Source organism: Vipera ursinii, assembly GCF_947247035.1.
Source record: "Vipera ursinii genome assembly, chromosome: 17".
Classification (NCBI taxonomy): Eukaryota; Metazoa; Chordata; class Lepidosauria; order Squamata; family Viperidae; genus Vipera; species Vipera ursinii.
In genome coordinates, this window is record NC_139530.1 from 8,737,282 (window position 1) to 8,756,624 (window position 19,343).

Sequence of the window (19,343 nt, forward strand, 5' to 3'; positions counted from 1 at the left end):
CATACTATAAGCAGTTTTTCCTAACAAATGCATGATATAACATGGGCTATCTCCGCAAGGAAACATCAGATCTGCACAACTCATGGTTTTTTGGTCTTCGGGGAGGAGGGGGAACATGAATATGTGTTTGTTTTTCGAATTTGAGATCTTTCTGCAATGGGCACTTTTCATACTATAAGCAGTTTTTCCTAACAAATGCAAGATTTAACATTGGCTATCTCCGCAAGGAAACATCAGATCTGCAAACGTTATTGTTTTTTGGTCTTCGGGGAGGATGGGGAACATGAATATGTGTTTCTTTTTCGAATTTGAGCTCTTTCTGCAATGGGCACTTTTCATACTATAAGCAGTTTTTCCTAACAAATGCAAGATATAACATTGGCTATCTCCGCAAGGAAACATGAGATCTGCAAACGTTATTGTTTTTTGGTCTTCGGGGAGGATGGGGAACATGAATATGTTTTTGTTTTTCGAATTTGAGCTCTATCTGCAATGGGCACTTTTCATACTATAAGCAGTTTTTCCTAACAAATGCAAGATATAACATTGGCTATCTCCGCAAGGAAACATCAGATCTGCACAACTCATGGTTTTTTGGTCTTCGGGGAGGATGGGGAACATGAATATGTGATTGTTTTTCGAATTTGAGCTCTTTCTGCAATGGGCACTTTTCATACTATAAGCAGTTTTTCCTGACAAATGCAAGATATAACATGGGCTATCTCCGCAAGGAAACATGAGATCTGCAAAAGTAATGGTTTTTTGTTCTTCGGGGAGGATGGGGAACATGAATATGTGTTTGTTTTTCGAATTTGACCTCTATCTGAAATGAGCACTTTTCATGCTCTAAGCAGTTTTTCCTAACAAATGCAAGATATAATATTGGCTATCTCCGCAAGGAAACATCAGATCTGCACAACTCATGGTTTTTTGGTCTTCGGGGAGGATGGGGAACATGAATATGTGATTGTTTTTCGAATTTGAGCTCTTTCTGCAATGGGCACTTTTCATGCTATAAGCAGTTTTTCCTAACAAATGCAAGATATAACATTGGCTATCTCCGCAAGGAAACATCAGATCTGCACAACTCATGGTTTTTTGGTCTTCGGGGAGGATGGGGAACATGAATATGTGTTTGTTTTTCGAATTTGAGATCTTTCTGCAATGGGCACTTTTCATACTATAAGCAGTTTTTCCTAACAAATGCAAGCTATTACATTGGCAATCTCCGCAAGGAAACATCAGATCTGCTCAACTCATGGTTTTTTGGTCTTCGGGGAGGAGGGGGAACATGAATATGTGTTTGTTTTTCGAATTTGAGCTCTTTCTGCAATGGGCACTTTTCATACTATAAGCAGTTTTTTCCTAACAAATGCATGATATAACATGGGCTATCTACGCAAGGAAACATGAGATCTGCAAACGTTATGGTTTTTTGGTCTTCGGGGAGGATGGGGAACATGAATATGTGTTTGTTTTTCAAATTTGACCTCTATCTGAAATGAGCACTTTTCATGCTCTAAGCAGTTTTTCCTAACAAATGCAAGATATAACATTGGCTATCTCCGCAAGGAAACATCAGATCTGCACAACTCATGGTTTTTTGGTCTTCGGGGAGGATGGGGAACATGAATATGTGTTTCTTTTTCGAATTTGAGCTCTTTCTGCAATGGACACTTTTCATACTATAAGCAGTTTTTCCTAACAAATGCAAGATATAACATGGGCTATCTCCGCAAGGAAACATCAGATCTGCAAACGTTATTGTTTTTTGGTCTTCGGGGAGGATGGGGAACATGAATATGTTTTTGTTTTTCGAATTTGAGCTCTATCTGCAATGGGCACTTTTCATGCTCTAAGCAGTTTTTCCTAACAAATGCAAGATATAACATGGGCTATCTCCGCAAGGAAACATGAGATCTGCAAACGTTATGGTTTTTTGGTCTTCGGGGAGGATGGGGAACATGAATATGTGTTTGTTTTTCGAATTTGACCTCTATCTGAAATGAGCACTTTTCATACTATAAGCAGTTTTTCCTAACAAATGCAAGCTATTACATTGGCAATCTCCGCAAGGAAACATCAGATCTGCTCAACTCATGGTTTTTTGGTCTTCGGGGAGGAGGGGGAACATGAATATGTGTTTGTTTTTCGAATTTGAGCTCTTTCTGCAATGGGCACTTTTCATACTATAAGCAGTTTTTCCTAACAAATGCAAGATATAACATTGGCTATCTCCGCAAGGAAACATCAGATCTGCACAACTCATGGTTTTTTGGTCTTCGGGGAGGAGGGGGAACATGAATATGTGTTTGTTTTTCGAATTTGACCTCTATCTGAAATGAGCACTTTTCATGCTCTAAGCAGTTTTTCCTAACAAATGCAAGATATAACATTGGCTATCTCCGCAAGGAAACATCAGATCTGCAAACGTTATTGTTTTTTGGTCTTCGGGGAGGATGGGGAACATGAATATGTTTTTGTTTTTCGAATTTGAGCTCTATCTGCAATGGGCACTTTTCATACTATAAGCAGTTTTTCCTAACAAATGCAAGATATAACATTGGCTATCTCCGCAAGGAAACATCAGATCTGCACAACTCATGGTTTTTTGGTCTTCGGGGAGGATGGGGAACATGAATATGTGATTGTTTTTCGAATTTGAGCTCTTTCTGCAATGGGCACTTTTCATACTATAAGCAGTTTTTCCTGACAAATGCAAGATATAACATGGGCTATCTCCGCAAGGAAACATGAGATCTGCAAAAGTAATGGTTTTTTGTTCTTCGGGGAGGATGGGGAACATGAATATGTGTTTGTTTTTCGAATTTGACCTCTATCTGAAATGAGCACTTTTCATGCTCTAAGCAGTTTTTCCTAACAAATGCAAGATATAATATTGGCTATCTCCGCAAGGAAACATCAGATCTGCACAACTCATGGTTTTTTGGTCTTCGGGGAGGATGGGGAACATGAATATGTGATTGTTTTTCGAATTTGAGCTCTTTCTGCAATGGGCACTTTTCATGCTATAAGCAGTTTTTCCTAACAAATGCAAGATATAACATTGGCTATCTCCGCAAGGAAACATCAGTTCTGCACAACTCATGGTTTTTTGGTCTTCGGGGAGGAGGGGGAACATGAATATGTGTTTGTTTTTCGAATTTGAGCTCTTTCTGCAATGGGCACTTTTCATACTATAAGCAGTTTTTTCCTAACAAATGCATGATATAACATGGGCTATCTACGCAAGGAAACATGAGATCTGCAAACGTTATGGTTTTTTGGTCTTCGGGGAGGATGGGGAACATGAATATGTGTTTGTTTTTCGAATTTGACCTCTATCTGAAATGAGCACTTTTCATGCTCTAAGCAGTTTTTCCTAACAAATGCAAGATATAACATTGGCTATCTCCGCAAGGAAACATCAGATCTGCACAACTCATGGTTTTTTGGTCTTCGGGGAGGAGGGGGAACATGAATATGTGTTTGTTTTTCGAATTTGACCTCTATCTGAAATGAGCACTTTTCATGCTCTAAGCAGTTTTTCCTAACAAATGCAAGATATAACATTGGCTATCTCCGCAAGGAAACATCAGATCTGCACAACTCATGGTTTTTTGGTCTTCGGGGAGGATGGGGAACATGAATATGTGTTTCTTTTTCGAATTTGAGCTCTTTCTGCAATGGGCACTTTTCATACAATAAGCAGTTTTTCCTAACAAATGCAAGATATAACATGGGCTATCTCCGCAAGGAAACATGAGATCTGCAAACGTTATTGTTTTTTGGTCTTCGGGGAGGATGGGGAACATGAATATGTTTTTGTTTTTCGAATTTGAGCTCTATCTGCAATGGGCACTTTTCATGCTCTAAGCAGTTTTTCCTAACAAATGCAAGATATAACATGGGCTATCTCCGCAAGGAAACATGAGATCTGCAAACGTTATGGTTTTTTGGTCTTCGGGGAGGATGGGGAACATGAATATGTTTTTGTTTTTCGAATTTGAGCTCTATCTGAAATGAGCACTTTTCATGCTATAAGCAGTTTTTCCTAACAAATGCAAGATATAACATGGGCTATCTCCGCAAGGAAACATGAGATCTGCAAACGTTATGGTTTTTTGGTCTTCGGGGAGGATGGAGAACATGAATATGTTTTTGTTTTTCGAATTTGAGCTCTATCTGAAATGAGCACTTTTCATGCTCTAAGCAGTTTTTCCTAACAAATGCAAGATATAACATTGGCTATCTCCGCAAGGAAACATCAGATCTGCACAACTCATGGTTTTTTGGTCTTCGGGGAGGATGGGGAACATGAATATGTGATTGTTTTTCGAATTTGAGCTCTTTCTGCAATGGGCACTTTTCATACTATAAGCAGTTTTTCCTAACAAATGCAAGATATAACATGGGCTATCTCCGCAAGGAAACATGAGATCTGCAAAAGTAATGGTTTTTTGTTCTTCGGGGAGGATGGGGAACATGAATATGTGTTTGTTTTTCGAATTTGACCTCTATCTGAAATGAGCACTTTTCATGCTCTAAGCAGTTTTTCCTAACAAATGCAAGATATAACATTGGCTATCTCCGCAAGGAAACATCAGATCTGCACAACTCATGGTTTTTTGGTCTTCGGGGAGGATGGGGAACATGAATATGTGATTGTTTTTCGAATTTGAGCTCTTTCTGCAATGGGCACTTTTCATGCTATAAGCAGTTTTTCCTAACAAATGCAAGATATAACATTGGCTATCTCCGCAAGGAAACATCAGATCTGCACAACTCATGCTTTTTTGGTCTTCGGGGAGGATGGGGAACATGAATATGTGTTTGTTTTTCAAATTTGAGATCTTTCTGCAATGGGCACTTTTCATACTATAAGCAGTTTTTCCTAACAAATGCAAGCTATTACATTGGCAATCTCCGCAAGGAAACATCAGATCTGCTCAACTCATGGTTTTTTGGTCTTCGGGGAGGAGGGGGAACATGAATATGTGTTTGTTTTTCGAATTTGAGCTCTTTCTGCAATGGGCACTTTTCATACTATAAGCAGTTTTTCCTAACAAATGCAAGATATAACATTGGCTATCTCCGCAAGGAAACATCAGATCTGCACAACTCATGGTTTTTTGGTCTTCGGGGAGGAGGGGGAACATGAATATGTGTTTGTTTTTCGAATTTGACCTCTATCTGAAATGAGCACTTTTCATGCTCTAAGCAGTTTTTCCTAACAAATGCAAGATATAACATTGGCTATCTCCGCAAGGAAACATCAGATCTGCAAACGTTATTGTTTTTTGGTCTTCGGGGAGGATGGGGAACATGAATATGTTTTTGTTTTTCGAATTTGAGCTCTATCTGCAATGGGCACTTTTCATACTATAAGCAGTTTTTCCTAACAAATGCAAGATATAACATTGGCTATCTCCGCAAGGAAACATCAGATCTGCACAACTCATGGTTTTTTGGTCTTCGGGGAGGATGGGGAACATGAATATGTGATTGTTTTTCGAATTTGAGCTCTTTCTGCAATGGGCACTTTTCATACTATAAGCAGTTTTTCCTGACAAATGCAAGATATAACATGGGCTATCTCCGCAAGGAAACATGAGATCTGCAAAAGTAATGGTTTTTTGTTCTTCGGGGAGGATGGGGAACATGAATATGTGTTTGTTTTTCGAATTTGACCTCTATCTGAAATGAGCACTTTTCATGCTCTAAGCAGTTTTTCCTAACAAATGCAAGATATAATATTGGCTATCTCCGCAAGGAAACATCAGATCTGCACAACTCATGGTTTTTTGGTCTTCGGGGAGGATGGGGAACATGAATATGTGATTGTTTTTCGAATTTGAGCTCTTTCTGCAATGGGCACTTTTCATGCTATAAGCAGTTTTTCCTAACAAATGCAAGATATAACATTGGCTATCTCCGCAAGGAAACATCAGTTCTGCACAACTCATGATTTTTTGGTCTTCGGGGAGGAGGGGGAACATGAATATGTGTTTGTTTTTCGAATTTGAGCTCTTTCTGCAATGGGCACTTTTCATACTATAAGCAGTTTTTTCCTAACAAATGCATGATATAACGTGAGCTATCTACGCAAGGAAACATGAGATCTGCAAACGTTATGGTTTTTTGGTCTTCGGGGAGGATGGGGAACATGAATATGTGTTTGTTTTTCGAATTTGAGCTCTATCTGAAATGAGCACTTTTCATGCTCTAAGCAGTTTTTCCTAACAAATGCAAGATATAACATTGGCTATCTCCGCAAGGAAACATCAGATCTGCACAACTCATGGTTTTTTGGTCTTCGGGGAGGAGGGGGAACATGAATATGTGTTTGTTTTTCGAATTTGACCTCTATCTGAAATGAGCACTTTTCATGCTCTAAGCAGTTTTTCCTAACAAATGCAAGATATAACATTGGCTATCTCCGCAAGGAAACATCAGATCTGCACAACTCATGGTTTTTTGGTCTTCGGGGAGGATGGGGAACATGAATATGTGTTTCTTTTTCGAATTTGAGCTCTTTCTGCAATGGGCACTTTTCATACTATAAGCAGTTTTTCCTAACAAATGCAAGATATAACATGGGCGATCTCCGCAAGGAAACATGAGATCTGCAAACGTTATGGTTTTTTGGTCTTCGGGGAGGATGGGGAACATGAATATGTTTTTGTTTTTCGAATTTGAGCTCTATCTGCAATGGGCACTTTTCATGCTCTAAGCAGTTTTTCCTAACAAATGCAAGATATAACATGGGCTATCTCCGCAAGGAAACATGAGATCTGCAAACGTTATGGTTTTTTGGTCTTCGGGGAGGATGGGGAACATGAATATGTTTTTGTTTTTCGAATTTGAGCTCTATCTGAAATGAGCACTTTTCATGCTATAAGCAGTTTTTCCTAACAAATGCAAGATATAACATGGGCTATCTCCGCAAGGAAACATGAGATCTGCAAACGTTATGGTTTTTTGGTCTTCGGGGAGGATGGAGAACATGAATATGTTTTTGTTTTTCGAATTTGAGCTCTATCTGAAATGAGCACTTTTCATGCTCTAAGCAGTTTTTCCTAACAAATGCAAGATATAACATTGGCTATCTCCGCAAGGAAACATCAGATCTGCACAACGCATGGTTTTTTGGTCTTCGGGGAGGATGGGGAACATGAATATGTGATTGTTTTTCGAATTTGAGCTCTTTCTGCAATGGGCACTTTTCATACTATAAGCAGTTTTTCCTAACAAATGCAAGATATAACATGGGCTATCTCCGCAAGGAAACATGAGATCTGCAAAAGTAATGGTTTTTTGTTCTTCGGGGAGGATGGGGAACATGAATATGTGTTTGTTTTTCGAATTTGACCTCTATCTGAAATGAGCACTTTTCATGCTCTAAGCAGTTTTTCCTAACAAATGCAAGATATAACATTGGCTATCTCCGCAAGGAAACATCAGATCTGCACAACTCATGGTTTTTTGGTCTTCGGGGAGGATGGGGAACATGAATATGTGATTGTTTTTCGAATTTGAGCTCTTTCTGCAATGGGCACTTTTCATGCTATAAGCAGTTTTTCCTAACAAATGCAAGATATAACATTGGCTATCTCCGCAAGGAAACATCAGATCTGCACAACTCATGGTTTTTTGGTCTTCGGGGAGGATGGGGAACATGAATATGTGTTTGTTTTTCGAATTTGAGATCTTTCTGCAATGGGCACTTTTCATACTATAAGCAGTTTTTCCTAACAAATGCAAGCTATTACATTGGCAATCTCCGCAAGGAAACATCAGATCTGCACAACTCATGGTTTTTTGGTCTTCGGGGAGGAGGGGGAACATGAATATGTGTTTGTTTTTCGAATTTGAGCTCTTTCTGCAATGGGCACTTTTCATACTATAAGCAGTTTTTCCTAACAAATGCAAGATATAACATTGGCTATCTCCGCAAGGAAACATCAGATCTGCACAACATGGTTTTTTGGTCTTCGGGGAGGAGGGGGAACATGAATATGTGTTTGTTTTTCGAATTTGACCTCTATCTGAAATGAGCACTTTTCATGCTCTAAGCAGTTTTTCCTAACAAATGCAAGATATAACATTGGCTATCTCCGCAAGGAAACATCAGATCTGCAAACGTTATTGTTTTTTGGTCTTCGGGGAGGATGGGGAACATGAATATGTTTTTGTTTTTCGAATTTGAGCTCTTTCTGCAATGGGCACTTTTCATACTATAAGCAGTTTTTCCTGACAAATGCAAGATATAACATGGGCTATCTCCGCAAGGAAACATGAGATCTGCAAAAGTAATGGTTTTTTGTTCTTCGGGGAGGATGGGGAACATGAATATGTGTTTGTTTTTCGAATTTGACCTCTATCTGAAATGAGCACTTTTCATGCTCTAAGCAGTTTTTCCTAACAAATGCAAGATATAACATTGGCTATCTCCGAAAGGAAACATCAGATCTGCACAACTCATGGTTTTTTGGTCTTCGGGGAGGATGGGGAACATGAATAAGTGATTGTTTTTCGAATTTGAGATCTTTCTGCAATGGGCACTTTTCATGCTATAAGCAGTTTTTACTAACAAATGCAAGATATAACATTGGCTATCTCCGCAAGGAAACATCAGATCTGCACAACTCATGGTTTTTTGGTCTTCGGGGAGGATGGGGAACATGAATATGTGTTTGTTTTTCGAATTTGAGATCTTTCTGCAATGGGCACTTTTCATACTATAAGCAGTTTTTCCTAACAAATGCAAGCTATTACATTGGCAATCTCCGCAAGGAAACATCAGATCTGCACAACTCATGGTTTTTTGGTCTTCGGGGAGGAGGGGGAACATGAATATGTGTTTGTTTTTCGAATTTGACCTCTATCTGAAATGAGCACTTTTCATGCTCTAAGCAGTTTTTCCTAACAAATGCAAGATATAACATTGGCTATCTCCGCAAGGAAACATCAGATCTGCAAACGTTATTGTTTTTTGGTCTTCGGGGAGGATGGGGAACATGAATATGTTTTTGTTTTTCGAATTTGAGCTCTTTCTGCAATGGGCACTTTTCATACTATAAGCAGTTTTTCCTGACAAATGCAAGATATAACATGGGCTATCTCCGCAAGGAAACATGAGATCTGCAAAAGTAATGGTTTTTTGTTCTTCGGGGAGGATGGGGAACATGAATATGTGTTTGTTTTTCGAATTTGACCTCTATCTGAAATGAGCACTTTTCATGCTCTAAGCAGTTTTTCCTAACAAATGCAAGATATAACATTGGCTATCTCCGCAAGGAAACATCAGATCTGCACAACTCATGGTTTTTTGGTCTTCGGGGAGGATGGGGAACATGAATATGTGATTGTTTTTCGAATTTGAGCTCTTTCTGCAATGGGCACTTTTCATACTATAAGCAGTTTTTCCTAACAAATGCAAGATATAACATGGGCTATCTCCGCAAGGAAACATGAGATCTGCAAAAGTAATGGTTTTTTGTTCTTCGGGGAGGATGGGGAACATGAATATGTGTTTGTTTTTCGAATTTGACCTCTATCTGAATTGAGCACTTTTCATGCTCTAAGCAGTTTTTCCTAACAAATGCAAGATATAACATTGGCTATCTCCGCAAGGAAACATCAGATCTGCACAACTCATGGTTTTTTGGTCTTCGGGGAGGATGGGGAACATGAATATGTGATTGTTTTTCGAATTTGAGCTCTTTCTGCAATGGGCACTTTTCATGCTATAAGCAGTTTTTCCTAACAAATGCAAGATATAACATTGGCTATCTCCGCAAGGAAACATCAGATCTGCACAACTCATGGTTTTTTGGTCTTCGGGGAGGATGGGGAACATGAATATGTGTTTGTTTTTCGAATTTGAGATCTTTCTGCAATGGGCACATTTCATACTATAAGCAGTTTTTCCTAACAAATGCAAGCTATTACATTGGCAATCTCCGCAAGGAAACATCAGATCTGCACAACTCATGGTTTTTTGGTCTTCGGGGAGGAGGGGGAACATGAATATGTGTTTGTTTTTCGAATTTGAGCTCTTTCTGCAATGGGCACTTTTCATACTATAAGCAGTTTTTCCTAACAAATGCAAGATATAACATTGGCTATCTCCGCAAGGAAACATCAGATCTGCACAACATGGTTTTTTGGTCTTCGGGGAGGAGGGGGAACATGAATATGTGTTTGTTTTTCGAATTTGACCTCTATCTGAAATGAGCACTTTTCATGCTCTAAGCAGTTTTTCCTAACAAATGCAAGATATAACATTGGCTATCTCCGCAAGGAAACATCAGATCTGCAAACGTTATTGTTTTTTGGTCTTCGGGGAGGATGGGGAACATGAATATGTTTTTGTTTTTCGAATTTGAGCTCTTTCTGCAATGGGCACTTTTCATACTATAAGCAGTTTTTCCTGACAAATGCAAGATATAACATGGGCTATCTCCGCAAGGAAACATGAGATCTGCAAAAGTAATGGTTTTTTGTTCTTCGGGGAGGATGGGGAACATGAATATGTGTTTGTTTTTCGAATTTGACCTCTATCTGAAATGAGCACTTTTCATGCTCTAAGCAGTTTTTCCTAACAAATGCAAGATATAACATTGGCTATCTCCGCAAGGAAACATCAGATCTGCACAACTCATGGTTTTTTGGTCTTCGGGGAGGATGGGGAACATGAATAAGTGATTGTTTTTCGAATTTGAGCTCTTTCTGCAATGGGCACTTTTCATGCTATAAGCAGTTTTTACTAACAAATGCAAGATATAACATTGGCTATCTCCGCAAGGAAACATCAGATCTGCACAACTCATGGTTTTTTGGTCTTCGGGGAGGATGGGGAACATGAATATGTGTTTGTTTTTCGAATTTGAGATCTTTCTGCAATGGGCACTTTTCATACTATAAGCAGTTTTTCCTAACAAATGCAAGCTATTACATTGGCAATCTCCGCAAGGAAACATCAGATCTGCACAACTCATGGTTTTTTGGTCTTCGGGGAGGAGGGGGAACATGAATATGTGTTTGTTTTTCGAATTTGAGCTCTTTCTGCAATGGGCACTTTTCATACTATAAGCAGTTTTTCCTAACAAATGCAAGATATAACATTGGCTATCTCCGCAAGGAAACATCAGATCTGCACAACATGGTTTTTTGGTCTTCGGGGAGGAGGGGGAACATGAATATGTGTTTGTTTTTGGAATTTGACCTCTATCTGAAATGAGCACTTTTCATGCTCTAAGCAGTTTTTCCTAACAAATGCAAGATATAACATTGGCTATCTCCGCAAGGAAACATCAGATCTGCAAACGTTATTGTTTTTTGGTCTTCGGGGAGGATGGGGAACATGAATATGTTTTTGTTTTTCGAATTTGAGCTCTTTCTGCAATGGGCACTTTTCATACTATAAGCAGTTTTTCCTGACAAATGCAAGATATAACATGGGCTATCTCCGCAAGGAAACATGAGATCTGCAAAAGTAATGGTTTTTTGTTCTTCGGGGAGGATGGGGAACATGAATATGTGTTTGTTTTTCGAATTTGACCTCTATCTGAAATGAGCACTTTTCATGCTCTAAGCAGTTTTTCCTAACAAATGCAAGATATAATATTGGCTATCTCCGCAAGGAAACATCAGATCTGCACAACTCATGGTTTTTTGGTCTTCGGGGAGGATGGGGAACATGAATAAGTGATTGTTTTTCGAATTTGAGCTCTTTCTGCAATGGGCACTTTTCATGCTATAAGCAGTTTTTACTAACAAATGCAAGATATAACATTGGCTATCTCCGCAAGGAAACATCAGATCTGCACAACTCATGGTTTTTTGGTCTTCGGGGAGGATGGGGAACATGAATATGTGTTTGTTTTTCGAATTTGAGATCTTTCTGCAATGGGCACTTTTCATACTATAAGCAGTTTTTCCTAACAAATGCAAGCTATTACATTGGCAATCTCCGCAAGGAAACATCAGATCTGCACAACTCATGGTTTTTTGGTCTTCGGGGAGGAGGGGGAACATGAATATGTGTTTGTTTTTCGAATTTGAGCTCTTTCTGCAATGGGCACTTTTCATACTATAAGCAGTTTTTCCTAACAAATGCAAGATATAACATTGGCTATCTCCGCAAGGAAACATCAGATCTGCACAACATGGTTTTTTGGTCTTCGGGGAGGAGGGGGAACATGAATATGTGTTTGTTTTTGGAATTTGACCTCTATCTGAAATGAGCACTTTTCATGCTCTAAGCAGTTTTTCCTAACAAATGCAAGATATAACATTGGCTATCTCCGCAAGGAAACATCAGATCTGCAAACGTTATTGTTTTTTGGTCTTCGGGGAGGATGGGGAACATGAATATGTTTTTGTTTTTCGAATTTGAGCTCTTTCTGCAATGGGCACTTTTCATACTATAAGCAGTTTTTCCTGACAAATGCAAGATATAACATGGGCTATCTCCGCAAGGAAACATGAGATCTGCAAAAGTAATGGTTTTTTGTTCTTCGGGGAGGATGGGGAACATGAATATGTGTTTGTTTTTCGAATTTGACCTCTATCTGAAATGAGCACTTTTCATGCTCTAAGCAGTTTTTCCTAACAAATGCAAGATATAATATTGGCTATCTCCGCAAGGAAACATCAGATCTGCACAACTCATGGTTTTTTGGTCTTCGGGGAGGATGGGGAACATGAATATGTGATTGTTTTTCGAATTTGAGCTCTTTCTGCAATGGGCACTTTTCATGCTATAAGCAGTTTTTCCTAACAAATGCAAGATATAACATTGGCTATCTCCGCAAGGAAACATCAGATCTGCACAACTCATGGTTTTTTGGTCTTCGGGGAGGATGGGGAACATGAATATGTGTTTGTTTTTCGAATTTGAGATCTTTCTGCAATGGGCACTTTTCATACTATAAGCAGTTTTTCCTAACAAATGCAAGATATAACATTGGCTATCTCCGCAAGGAAACATCAGATCTGCACAACTCATGGTTTTTTGGTCTTCGGGGAGGAGGGGGAACATGAATATGTGTTTGTTTTTCGAATTTGACCTCTATCTGAAATGAGCACTTTTCATGCTCTAAGCAGTTTTTCCTAACAAATGCAAGATATAACATTGGCTATCTCCGCAAGGAAACATCAGATCTGCAAACGTTATTGTTTTTTGGTCTTCGGGGAGGATGGGGAACATGAATATGTGTTTGTTTTTCGAATTTGAGATCTTTCTGCAATGGGCACTTTTCATACTATAAGCAGTTTTTCCTAACAAATGCAAGCTATTACATTGGCAATCTCCGCAAGGAAACATCAGATCTGCTCAACTCATGGTTTTTTGGTCTTCGGGGAGGATGGGGAACATGAATATGTGTTTGTTTTTCGAATTTGAGATCTTTCTGCAATGGGCACTTTTCATACTATAAGCAGTTTTTCCTAACAAATGCAAGATATAACATGGGCTATCTCCGCAAGGAAACATGAGATCTGCAAACGTTATGGTTTTTTGGTCTTCGGGGAGGATGGGGAACATGAATATGTTTTTGTTTTTCGAATTTGAGCTCTATCTGAAATGAGCACTTTTCATGCTATAAGCAGTTTTTCCTAACTAATGCAAGATATAACATGGGCTATCTCCGCAAGGAAACATGAGATCTGCAAACGTTATGGTTTTTTGGTCTTCGGGGAGGATGGGGAACATGAATATGTTTTTGTTTTTCGAATTTGAGCTCTATCTGAAATGAGCACTTTTCATGCTCTAAGCAGTTTTTCCTAACAAATGCAAGATATAACATTGGCTATCTCCGCAAGGAAACATCAGATCTGCACAACTCATGGTTTTTTGGTCTTCGGGGAGGATGGGGAACATGAATATGTGATTGTTTTTCGAATTTGACCTCTTTCTGCAATGGGCACTTTTCATACTATAAGCAGTTTTTCCTAACAAATGCAAGATATAACATGGGCTATCTCCGCAAGGAAACATGAGATCTGCAAAAGTAATGGTTTTTTGTTCTTCGGGGAGGATGGGGAACATGAATATGTGTTTGTTTTTCGAATTTGACCTCTATCTGAAATGAGCACTTTTCATGCTCTAAGCAGTTTTTCCTAACAAATGCAAGATATAACATTGGCTATCTCCGCAAGGAAACATCAGATCTGCACAACTCATGGTTTTTTGGTCTTCGGGGAGGATGGGGAACATGAATATGTGATTGTTTTTCGAATTTGAGCTCTTTCTGCAATGGGCACTTTTCATGCTATAAGCAGTTTTTCCTAACAAATGCAAGATATAACATTGGCTATCTCCGCAAGGAAACATCAGATCTGCACAACTCATGGTTTTTTGGTCTTCGGGGAGGATGGGGAACATGAATATGTGTTTGTTTTTCGAATATGAGCTCTTTCTGCAATGGGCACTTTTCATACTATAAGCAGTTTTTTCCTAACAAATGCATGATATAACATGGGCTGTCTACGCAAGGAAACATGAGATCTGCAAACGTTATGGTTTTTTGGTCTTCGGGGAGGATGGGGAACATGAATATGTGTTTGTTTTTCGAATTTGAGATCTTTCTGCAATGGGCACTTTTCATACTATAAGCAGTTTTTCCTAACAAATGCAAGATATAACATTGGCTATCTCCGCAAGGAAACATCAGATCTGCACAACTCATGGTTTTTTGGTCTTCGGGGAGGAGGGGGAACATGAATATGTGTTTGTTTTTCGAATTTGACCTCTATCTGAAATGAGCACTTTTCATGCTCTAAGCAGTTTTTCCTAACAAATGCAAGATATAACATTGGCTATCTCCGCAAGGAAACATCAGATCTGCAAACGTTATTGTTTTTTGGTCTTCGGGGAGGATGGGGAACATGAATATGTGTTTGTTTTTCGAATTTGAGATCTTTCTGCAATGGGCACTTTTCATACTATAAGCAGTTTTTCCTAACAAATGCAAGCTATTACATTGGCAATCTCCGCAAGGAAACATCAGATCTGCTCAACTCATGGTTTTTTGGTCTTCGGGGAGGATGGGGAACATGAATATGTGTTTGTTTTTCGAATTTGAGATCTTTCTGCAATGGGCACTTTTCATACTATAAGCAGTTTTTCCTAACAAATGCAAGATATAACATGGGCTATCTCCGCAAGGAAACATGAGATCTGCAAACGTTATGGTTTTTTGGTCTTCGGGGAGGATGGGGAACATGAATATGTTTTTGTTTTTCGAATTTGAGCTCTATCTGAAATGAGCACTTTTCATGCTATAAGCAGTTTTTCCTAACTAATGCAAGATATAACATGGGCTATCTCCGCAAGGAAACATGAGATCTGCAAACGTTATGGTTTTTTGGTCTTCGGGGAGGATGGGGAACATGAATATGTTTTTGTTTTTCGAATTTGAGCTCTATCTGAAATGAGCACTTTTCATGCTCTAAGCAGTTTTTCCTAACAAATGCAAGATATAACATTGGCTATCTCCGCAAGGAAACATCAGATCTGCACAACTCATGGTTTTTTGGTCTTCGGGGAGGATGGGGAACATGAATATGTGATTGTTTTTCGAATTTGACCTCTTTCTGCAATGGGCACTTTTCATACTATAAGCAGTTTTTCCTAACAAATGCAAGATATAACATGGGCTATCTCCGCAAGGAAACATGAGATCTGCAAAAGTAATGGTTTTTTGTTCTTCGGGGAGGATGGGGAACATGAATATGTGTTTGTTTTTCGAATTTGACCTCTATCTGAAATGAGCACTTTTCATGCTCTAAGCAGTTTTTCCTAACAAATGCAAGATATAACATTGGCTATCTCCGCAAGGAAACATCAGATCTGCACAACTCATGGTTTTTTGGTCTTCGGGGAGGATGGGGAACATGAATATGTGATTGTTTTTCGAATTTGAGCTCTTTCTGCAATGGGCACTTTTCATGCTATAAGCAGTTTTTCCTAACAAATGCAAGATATAACATTGGCTATCTCCGCAAGGAAACATCAGATCTGCACAACTCATGGTTTTTTGGTCTTCGGGGAGGATGGGGAACATGAATATGTGTTTGTTTTTCGAATATGAGCTCTTTCTGCAATGGGCACTTTTCATACTATAAGCAGTTTTTTCCTAACAAATGCATGATATAACATGGGCTGTCTACGCAAGGAAACATGAGATCTGCAAACGTTATGGTTTTTTGGTCTTCGGGGAGGATGGGGAACATGAATATGTGTTTGTTTTTCGAATTTGAGATCTTTCTGCAATGGGCACTTTTCATACTATAAGCAGTTTTTCCTAACAAATGCAAGATATAACATTGGCTATCTCCGCAAGGAAACATCAGATCTGCACAACTCATGGTTTTTTGGTCTTCGGGGAGGAGGGGGAACATGAATATGTGTTTGTTTTTCGAATTTGACCTCTATCTGAAATGAGCACTTTTCATGCTGTAAGCAGTTTTTCCTAACAAATGCAAGATATAACATTGGCTATCTCCGCAAGGAAACATCAGATCTGCAAACGTTATTGTTTTTTGGTCTTCGGGGAGGATGGGGAACATGAATATGTGTTTGTTTTTCGAATTTGAGATCTTTCTGCAATGGGCACTTTTCATACTATAAGCAGTTTTTCCTAACAAATGCAAGCTATTACATTGGCAATCTCCGCAAGGAAACATCAGATCTGCTCAACTCATGGTTTTTTGGTCTTCGGGGAGGATGGGGAACATGAATATGTGTTTGTTTTTCGAATTTGAGATCTTTCTGCAATGGGCACTTTTCATACTATAAGCAGTTTTTCCTAACAAATGCAAGATATAACATGGGCTATCTCCGCAAGGAAACATGAGATCTGCAAACGTTATGGTTTTTTGGTCTTCGGGGAGGATGGGGAACATGAATATGTTTTTGTTTTTCGAATTTGAGCTCTATCTGAAATGAGCACTTTTCATGCTCTAAGCAGTTTTTCCTAACTAATGCAAGATATAACATGGGCTATCTCCGCAAGGAAACATGAGATCTGCAAACGTTATGGTTTTTTGGTCTTCGGGGAGGATGGGGAACATGAATATGTTTTTGTTTTTCGAATTTGAGCTCTATCTGAAATGAGCACTTTTCATGCTCTAAGCAGTTTTTCCTAACAAATGCAAGATATAACATTGGCTATCTCCGCAAGGAAACATCAGATCTGCACAACTCATGGTTTTTTGGTCTTCGGGGAGGATGGGGAACATGAATATGTGATTGTTTTTCGAATTTGACCTCTTTCTGCAATGGGCACTTTTCATACTATAAGCAGTTTTTCCTAACAAATGCAAGATATAACATGGGCTATCTCCGCAAGGAAACATGAGATCTGCAAAAGTAATGGTTTTTTGTTCTTCGGGGAGGATGGGGAACATGAATATGTGTTTGTTTTTCGAATTTGACCTCTATCTGAAATGAGCACTTTTCATGCTCTAAGCAGTTTTTCCTAACAAATGCAAGATATAACATTGGCTATCTCCGCAAGGAAACATCAGATCTGCACAACTCATGGTTTTTTGGTCTTCGGGGAGGATGGGGAACATGAATATGTGATTGTTTTTCGAATTTGAGCTCTTTCTGCAATGGGCACTTTTCATGCTATAAGCAGTTTTTCCTAACAAATGCAAGATATAACATTGGCTATCTCCGCAAGGAAACATCAGATCTGCACAACTCATGGTTTTTTGGTCTTCGGGGAGGATGGGGAACATGAATATGTGTTTGTTTTTCGAATATGAGCTCTTTCTGCAATGGGCACTTTTCATACTATAAGCAGTTTTTTCCTAACAAATGCATGATATAACATGGGCTGTCTACGCAAGGAAACATGAGATCTGCAAACGTTATGGTTTTTTGGTCTTCGGGGAGGATGGGGAACATGAATATGTGTTTGTTTTTCGAATTTGACCTCTATCTGAAATGAGCACTTTTCATGCTCTAAGCAGTTTTTCCTAACAAATGCAAGATATAACATTGGCTATCTCCGCAAGGAAACATCAGATCTGCACAACTCATGGTTTTTTGGTCTTCGGGGAGGAGGGGGAACATGAATATGTGTTTGTTTTTCGAATTTGACCTCTATCTGAAATGAGCACTTTTCATGCTCTAAGCAGTTTTTCCTAACAAATGCAAGATATAACATTGGCTATCTCCGCAAGGAAACATCAGATCTGCACAACTCATGGTTTTTTGGTCTTCGGGGAGGATGGGGAACATGAATATGTGTTTCTTTTTCGAATTTGAGCTCTTTCTGCAATGGGCACTTTTCATACTATAAGCAGTTTTTCCTAACAAATGCAAGATATAACATGGGCTATCTCCGCAAGGAAACATGAGATCTGCAAACGTTATTGTTTTTTGGTCTTCGGGGAGGATGGGGAACATGAATATGTTTTTGTTTTTCGAATTTGAGCTCTATCTGCAATGGGCACTTTTCATGCTCTAAGCAGTTTTTCCTAACAAATGCAAGATATAACATGGGCTATCTCCGCAAGGAAACATGAGATCTGCAAACGTTATGGTTTTTTGGTCTTCGGGGAGGATGGGGAACATGAATATGTTTTTGTTTTTCGAATTTGAGCTCTATCTGAAATGAGCACTTTTCATGCTATAAGCAGTTTTTCCTAACAAATGCAAGATATAACATGGGCTATCTCCGCAAGGAAACATGAGATCTGCAAACGTTATGGTTTTTTGGTCTTCGGGGAGGATGGGGAACATGAATATGTTTTTGTTTTTCGAATTTGAGCTCTATCTGAAATGAGCACTTTTCATGCTCTAAGCAGTTTTTCCTAACAAATGCAAGATATAACATTGGCTATCTCCGCAAGGAAACATCAGATCTGCACAACTCATGGTTTTTTGGTCTTCGGGGAGGATGGGGAACATGAATATGTGATTGTTTTTCGAATTTGAGCTCTTTCTGCAATGGGCACTTTTCATACTATAAGCAGTTTTTCCTAACAAATGCAAGATATAACATGGGCTATCTCCGCAAGGAAACATGAGATCTGCAAAAGTAATGGTTTTTTGTTCTTCGGGGAGGATGGGGAACATGAATATGTGATTGTTTTTCGAATTTGAGCTCTTTCTGCAATGGGCACTTTTCATACTATAAGCAGTTTTTCCTAACAAATGCAAGATATAACATTGGCTATCTCCGCAAGGAATCATCAGATCTGCACAACTCATGGTTTTTTGGTCTTCGGGGAGGAGGGGGAACATGAATATGTGTTTGTTTTTCGAATTTGACCTCTATCTGAAATGAGCACTTTTCATGCTCTAAGCAGTTTTTCCTAAC